The sequence below is a fragment of the Rhinopithecus bieti genome, unplaced genomic scaffold (assembly GCF_001698545.2).
Source record: "Rhinopithecus bieti isolate Rb0 unplaced genomic scaffold, ASM169854v2 scaffold_39006, whole genome shotgun sequence".
NCBI classification, from domain to species: Eukaryota; Metazoa; Chordata; class Mammalia; order Primates; family Cercopithecidae; genus Rhinopithecus; species Rhinopithecus bieti.
The window spans coordinates 701,923-709,874 of record NW_016816568.1 but is presented as its reverse complement, the minus strand read 5'-3'; the positions used below and the strand labels follow the sequence as shown (position 1 = coordinate 709,874).

Below are 7,952 nucleotides of genomic sequence, written 5' to 3'. Positions count from 1 at the left end.
GGTAATGAGGTTAATAATCACCAAGGCGCAAATACACATATATGGCTAGTTATAAAAGGGAAGGTTTGGGAGGCACAGAAGAGTAAGGAATCTGGGATCCAGTTCCTTCTTTTTTGCTATCTAGTTGTATGACCTTGGGCAAGTCATGTTACTTTTTTAGGGCTCAATTGCCTTGTCTGTAAAATGAAGTTTTTAGCTCAATAATTATGCTTCTATTGGGCATACCACTTTTTATAACATCTTCCAAAAAATTATTTTATTTTATTTGGTAATTCTTTTATTTTAGATTCTCGGGGTATATGTGCAGGTTAGTTGCATGGGTATATTGTGTGATGCTGAGATTTGGGATACAAATGATCCTGCCATCCAAGTAGTGAGCATAGTATCCAACAGTAAAATTTTCAGCCCTCACCCCCACTTCCCCTTCTAGTGGTCCTCAGTGTCTATTGTTTTCATCTTTATGTCCATGTGTTTTTGATGTTTAGCTCCTGTGTATAAGTGAGAACATGAGGTATTTGGTTATCTGTTTCTTTCTTTTCAATGTAATACTCAATTTAAACAATTAAATACATTTGAATAACGTTTGCTTGCCACTATGGAGGGAAGGGAGCACTAGAATTACATGAAATTGAAACGCAATTTGAATTTGAGTTTCAAATAAGATTGGTTTACACTTAGCAATAATAGAAGTTTATTATGCTGCCTCCCTGGTGGGACAAGGCAGGGGGAGCAAGCACTACTCTGGGCTAGGCCCAGCGCCCCCCAAGCAAGAACACATAAAAGCCCCTGCCCCTGCCCCACACACCACCCCACCCCACTGCTAAGCCCAGACCCTCACGGCTCTCTCTGGAAAGGGTTGCCTTCCTCAGCCTGCATGAAGTAGTAAATGAAGAAGACGATCATCACAAAGACCAGGAAAAGCAGCAGCTGGCCCCAGAGCGGGACCTGGTGATCCTGGCCCAGCCCAGCCCCAGGAGCATGGTTTTCAGGCCGGATGGCACGGCTGGTGAGCCATGAAGAGGAAGATGATGCGGAGGACGAGGAAGAGGTGGAGGAGGATGTAGGATAATAGGACAGGTCCAGGGAGCTCCCGGAGGCTGAAACAGGGCTGTAGTGCGCGATGCTCTGGTAGGCACTGTCCCGGCCATACATGGGGCGTTCCCTATCCTTGCACTCCTCTTCAGAAGACGACAAAAGATCGTCATCACGCACCTGGTGGTGGAAAGTGTCAGCATCTGGGAGTGAAGTTACAGACTGGCGGAAGCCCCTGGACGGGCCCGGAGACTCGGGCTCCCCATAAGTCCTGGTAGTGAAGTAGCTCTCTTCATAGTAGTCGTCATTGTAGTCCTTGCTCTGGTAGAGTAAGGCGTCCTTTTTCTTGGGAAGATCATACATATCTGAATCCCCTGACGTCGAATTCAAGTCAGAGAAGCGATAAGAGGAGGCAGCGGGCGAGCCGGAGGGCGAGAGCCGCCGCCTCTGGGTCTCGTACTCGAAGATCTTCTGCTCGTAAAGCCTACGAGTTGATCCTACTACAGGCCCGTGCGGGATGTTGTACCGGCGCAGCAAGGCGGTCAGCTGGGTATTTGAAAGATCTGCGTAGTCGTCCATGGCGGGTGCGGGCTCGGTCGGAGGCCTGGCGGCGGCCCGGGCCTACCAAAACCGGCCGAGCAACGGCTGCCAACGGCTGCCTAGGAGCACGGCGGGGGCGGCACGAGCGCATCGGGAGCGGCCGCGCTCGCGTCACACCCGAATCGCTGTCGCCAGATACATTCTATTACGTAACACTTAGAGTGGTTGTGTATTTCTGATGTTTTATATACTAAAATGGCACTCTCGGCAAAAATAAAACCCCAAACATTTTAATTGGAAATTTAAGTAATAGAGTCTTTATTAAATCTATATAAAAGCCCCTGCCCCTGCCCCCACACACCACCCCCACCCCCACTGCTAAGCCCAGACCCTCACGGCTCTCTCTGGAAAGGGTTGCCTTCCTCAGCCTGCATGAAGTAGTAAATGAAGAAGACGATCATCACAAAGACCAGGAAAAGCAGCAGCTGGCCCCAGAGCGGGACCTGGTGATCCTGGCCCAGCCCAGCCCCAGGAGCATGGTTTTCAGGCCGGATGGCACGGCTGGTGAGCCATGAAGAGGAAGATGATGCGGAGGACGAGGAAGAGGTGGAGGAGGATGTAGGATAATAGGACAGGTCCAGGGAGCTCCCGGAGGCTGAAACAGGGCTGTAGTGCGCGATGCTCTGGTAGGCACTGTCCCGGCCATACATGGGGCGTTCCCTATCCTTGCACTCCTCTTCAGAAGACGACAAAAGATCGTCATCACGCACCTGGTGGTGGAAAGTGTCAGCATCTGGGAGTGAAGTTACAGACTGGCGGAAGCCCCTGGACGGGCCCGGAGACTCGGGCTCCCCATAAGTCCTGGTAGTGAAGTAGCTCTCTTCATAGTAGTCGTCATTGTAGTCCTTGCTCTGGTAGAGTAAGGCGTCCTTTTCTTGGGAAGATCATACATATCTGAATCCCCTGACGTCGAATTCAAGTCAGAGAAGCGATAAGAGGAGGCAGCGGGCGAGCCGGAGGGCGAGAGCCGCCGCCTCTGGGTCTCGTACTCGAAGATCTTCTGCTCGTAAAGCCTACGAGTTGATCCTACTACAGGCCCGTGCGGGATGTTGTACCGGCGCAGCAAGGCGGTCAGCTGGGTATTTGAAAGATCTGCGTAGTCGTCCATGGCGGGTGCGGGCTCGGTCGGAGGCCTGGCGGCGGCCCGGGCCTACCAAAACCGGCCGAGCAACGGCTGCCAACGGCTGCCTAGGAGCACGGCGGGGCGGCACGAGCGCATCGGGAGCGGCCGCGCTCGCGTCACACCCGAATCGCTGTCGCCAGATACATTCTATTACGTAACACTTAGAGTGGTTGTGTATTTCTGATGTTTTATATACTAAAATGGCACTCTCGGCAAAAATAAAACCCCAAACATTTTAATTGGAAATTTAAGTAATAGAGTCTTTATTAAATCTATATTTTAAGTTTATGTTTATATATGAATTTAAAACAGTAAATCTCTTATTTCAATTCCTGAAATTCTTGTGCATTTTCCAGGAGATGTCCCCTAGACATGGAGAGGAAATGAAATTGCATCACCTCTTAACTATTCCTTTATCCTCTCTGCACTTTCTTTTTATCCTTCTTAATTTTAAGAATTTATAGTGCTAGCCTGAACTTTCATAAACTGTAATATTCCTGTAGAAAGCGATAACAGCTATGTTAGATGCTGTGATTTTTTTAATAAAAGTGATACAGCATCTTTCCTTAACAGAAATCTCAAGCTAAAAATTAAAATATGGTTAAGCATTATAGACTATGTTGATATCTGTGTCATTCCTTTGTGAAGACTAAATCTGTTTAGAGGAATAATGGTGGGTTCTATTTTGCTGTGACAGAGTGATCTCTGATGATACTGTCAAGTGAAACTGGTAACTTGAAATTAAATAAAGATTTGTGGCTGTAGTCGTACTGACTAGGAAACAACAAAACCTTTCGTGAGCACCTATTAAGTCCCAGGAAAGATTGTAAGCATTTCCACAGCCTTTACTGTGTGGTATATTTCCAAAGGCATTATCTTATTGCACACTCGGACTCTTCTGTAAGATATGATTGTCTTCTTTACAGGAAGAAGAGGAAATCAGAAAGATAACATGACTTACTCATGATCACACAGTCACTGGGATTGGATCTTAGGTTTTCTAAGTCCAAGACTGGCACTTTGCAACTGAAATACTTTTGGGTAAGGAATGGAGTGTCCGTATGCAAGAAATGCACAAAAAGCACTCGCTGACACACAAGTGAACACAAACACAACACAGACAAAGTAAAGTGTTCCTTCCATGCTCCAGTTATTCTCGACCATTTGTTGTCTCTTAATCTCACCCTACTTTTCCATATTTGTGAGTTTGGCTTTTTCTCTATAGATTGGATTGTCTTTTATTTATTTTTTCTGCCTGCTGAAATTCTAAGCATTGTTTATGTTCCATCTCAGATATAATTAATTCATTTGGTAGTCTTTTGATTTGTGTTGACTGTTTCCCTCCTTAGCCTTGGCCTCTCAAAACAATGCTCTTTATACATGACTGTGGATGTTTTATCATATGGATATGTGTGAGAATGACTCATGTTCATATCTGTCTTTTCTTAGGAGGGTCAGCTTCATAAGAGCAAAGAACATGGCTTGTTATTTCTGGGCTTTCCTTGGCTTGTAACTAGGAAGAGGTAGGTACACATGGAATGAATTTAATGAATTTAAGGATTTGTATGAGAATTCATGGCAATGATAAACCACTACATGAAAAATTTACCTTTTTCTTCCTGCACAGTAGAATTCTGAACTCACTTAGATGATCAAGTGGCAATTGCAGAATTGAGGGAGAATGGCAGACACTAGCAAAAGAACTAGTTGTGACAGGTGGTGATAGTAAGAGTGACAGAAAGCAGAGATGTCTGAGGTTCCCCTTTACAAGCACTCATCCCGCCTCACTTGCCCGGTTTATTATACATCTTTCCTATTGAATCTATTTTGAGTTAATTTTTGTATGTGGTGAAAAGTAGGGGTTCAGTTTCATTCTTCTACATATGGATAGCAAGTTATCCCAGAATCATTTATTGAATAGGAAGTCCTTTCCCCATTGCGTATTATTTTTTAGTAGAGACAGGGTCTTGCCATGTTGCTCAGGCTGGTCTCAAATTCTGGGCTCAAGTGATCCTCTTGCCTTGGCCTCCCAAAGTGCTGGAATTACAGGTGTGAGCAACCATGCCCTGCCCTCCATTGCTTATATTTGTTGACATTGTCAAAGATCAGATGGTGGTAGATGTGCAGCTTTATTTCCAGGCTCTCTATTCTGTTTCATTGGTCCATGTGTCTGTTTTGTACCAGTACCATGCTGTTTTGTTTCTGCAGCCTTGTATTATAGTTTATAGTCAGGTAATATGATGCCTTCAGCTTTGTTCTTTTTGTTTAGGATTGTTTTGGCTATTTGGGCTCTTTTTTGGTTCCATGTGAATTTTAGAATAGTTTTTTCTAATTCTGAGAAAAATGACATGGGTAGTTTGATAGGTTTAGCATTGAATCTGTAGATTGTGATGGGCAGTATAGCCATTTTAGTGATATTGATTCTTCCAATCCATGAACATGGAATACTTTTCCAGTAGTTTGTGTCATCTATGATTCCAGCGAAATATTTTAAACATGAATGCTAATTATTGATGGAACAGAGATTTTTGAAGGATGAATAATCATAATCAAAACAAAGACTAAAGACCAAATCCAAAACTGTGTGTGTGTATGTGTGTTAGTGGTGGTAGTTCAGACACTGGAGAGAAAGGGGCTTAGACAAAGAGAAAGATGTTACAGTAGGTGACAAGAGAGTGAGTGTTTATAATGTTAATTCTAGATTTCTTGTTTCTGACTGTAGCTTCAACCTGAGAGTCCTCAATTCGGAATTAAGGCAAGCAGTGTGACACAGTAGAAACAGGCCTGAAATCACAGTCAGGAATCTAGTTTCCGATCACCGTTCTCAGTGATTAGTAATGTGATATTTGATATGTCATTTCACCTCCTGGGTGTTCTCAGAGGTAAAAAGAGGTGGTTGGGCATGACTACTCAGGTCCCTTCTAGTCCTTAAAGACTGAATTCTTAAGAGGAGAGTGGCCAGCTTTACTGTGGTGTGGGTATTGGGTGGAGTGGCTTCATGGCATTTTGGGATCAATCTGAAGCTTGTAGTTAAAGAAGAGTTCAGGAAGAACTGTGTTACTTATTTTTAAAGGACATGTGAAATATTTCTACTGCAACTTGTGTCTTAATCAGCTATATTCACAATAATACTATATACCAGCCACTGCAAAATTCAGTGGCTTCTAACAAAAAAGTCATTTCTTTCTCACTTGTGCTTCTGCAGGTTGACTGAAGTTTGGCTCATGTAGACTAGACTTGGTTCCAGGCTGTGGTTATCTTTGGGTGTCTCTATGAGACCAGTGAACTATCCTGGGTATGTGCACTGACTCAGGGCTATGTAGACTTGCAGAGGGCAAGTCCAATTGCTTCAGCAAATTTCAGTTTTTCTACCTAGGTTGTTTTTGCTAATGTCCAATTGACCAATGTAAATAATATGACCAACTACAAAGTTACGGGGCTCAGTAGTACACTACACCTTCATAAGACCATGGCAAGGGTACAGATGTGTAGCACTACTAGAGGAGAGTAAAGAATTGGGGCCAATTATTAAAATTTATGACAATGTGACCTCTATGTATATGGATGTGTCATGGAACAAGGAAAGCAAACCAGGCTTCTGGTGTGTTAGGTGAGAGAACGGCATAGGTTTGAGTTGGGAAGGATCTAGGCTCTCTAACTCCATGTCAACTGACTAATTTGTATAGACCTAAGTTCTATACTCACTAGTGAAGTGGTTCCTTGTACTCTGATTCAGTGATGCTCCTAATGAATTTCTATAGAAAAACAATTCTTTTCAAAGTTGGTGATGACCTCCATATTACCAAACCCCATAATCAATTCTCAATTCTCACTTTATCTGACCTATCCGTGGCATCTGATACAGTCAAACACTCTGTCTTCCAAGTACACTTTTTCACGTGACTTTACTTCTGCTCAAAGACCATTGCTGAGAACTAGTGACATGGATTCATCCAATTTAAAGGAAAGCTAGGAAATTAAGGGAACAGCAGGTATTCAGGGAGCACTGACTGCTTCTAGCACATGCTCTGAAGGATTCTCTAAACCTGCTTTATTTCCCTTAGTTCCATAATTTTAGGGTATGCCTCCTGGCATGTCTACTATATATTAATAACATTCTCTAAAGGTAAGAATTCTCTAAAGAATACATGGATAAAATGGTCCTAAAGGGAACATAGAAGGAAGAAGGAAGAAGCAGTGAACACATACATGGTACTGGCACTGTTTACTATCTGATGACCTCAGCAGATTATTTAACCCCTTTGTGCTTCAATTACCTTGTCTGTAAAGATAAGAGTGACAATAATAGCACCCGCCTCATAGGATTGTTTTGAGGACAAAATTAATGTACATGAGACACTTAGAACAGTGCCTGGAACATGGAGAGCACAATAAGTCCTAGCTATTATTATTTCATGAATTGAACAATTAAATTCTGAATAATAGAGAAATGAAAATAAAAGTGATTGTAAACTTATAAAATTTTAAATCATCTCCTGTATAAACCCCAGACTAATGAAGAAGGTTCTCATTTTAATATGTTTTATTACAAGGATTATGGAAACCCATAAAAAAATAAACACAGATTGTGTTCCTTCCCAGCACATGTGGCACTTTGGCTGGAGGTAAACATTTTGTTTTTGGAAAAGCTGAACAAGAACAAGGCAAGAGAGCCAATGAGTAAGGGCACTTAGGATGTGTTTTGGAATTGTACACCATATTGAAACTTCCGTTCAGTATCAAGGGACTGTGTGATGAGGGTCTCCAGGGCAAACGGCCCCATCAGATGCTTTCACAGGACTCAGGCCCGCCCCTGCTGATGTGGCTCTGTGATGATGGCTTGTCTTCTAAGTTGTCGGCAGGAAGATATTCTTACTGCCTTCTTTCCCTCTGTATTGCCAGCAAGGAAGAACAGCCGGAGCAAATGAGACAGAATCTTTTTCCAATTACATAGTATACATATTTTATTTCAGCCGCCGCCTATGAGAAGCATGATCCTGAGTGATTTAGTGGTGCTGAGGCAAAGCCAGCCTATGAAATATTTGGGAGTACATTGGTAAATTTCCAGAAGATTATTTGGGTGAAATGGCGTGGTAGGTTAATTATCAGATTGAAAGCCTTTTAGTTGCTATAGAGGAGATACTACAGTCCCAAATTACTCTTAGCGCATAAAATAGTAAAAAAAAAAAAAAAAAAA

General features: G+C 43.1%; 1 long non-coding RNA gene and 2 pseudogenes across 2 annotated transcripts in view; 1 reads left to right on the top strand and 2 right to left on the bottom strand.

Annotated features, from left to right (window-relative positions):
* Positions 1-820: 820 nt before the first annotated feature.
* LOC108517176 (emerin pseudogene) lies at positions 821-1,746 on the bottom strand (annotated as a pseudogene). Its single transcript, XR_001882023.1, has one exon. The product of XR_001882023.1 is annotated as an emerin pseudogene (transcript).
* A 202-nt stretch (positions 1,747-1,948) lies between these two features.
* Positions 1,949-2,801, bottom strand: LOC108517174 (emerin pseudogene; annotated as a pseudogene).
* Positions 2,802-3,687: 886 nt separating this feature from the next.
* Positions 3,688-7,952, top strand: part of LOC108517175 (uncharacterized) — a 4,836-nt gene continuing 571 nt past the window's right edge. The window contains exons 1-2 of the long non-coding RNA XR_001882022.1: positions 3,688-3,796; positions 4,205-4,278. This is a non-coding gene — a long non-coding RNA (uncharacterized LOC108517175). The remainder of the gene's footprint in view (positions 3,797-4,204; positions 4,279-7,952) is intronic.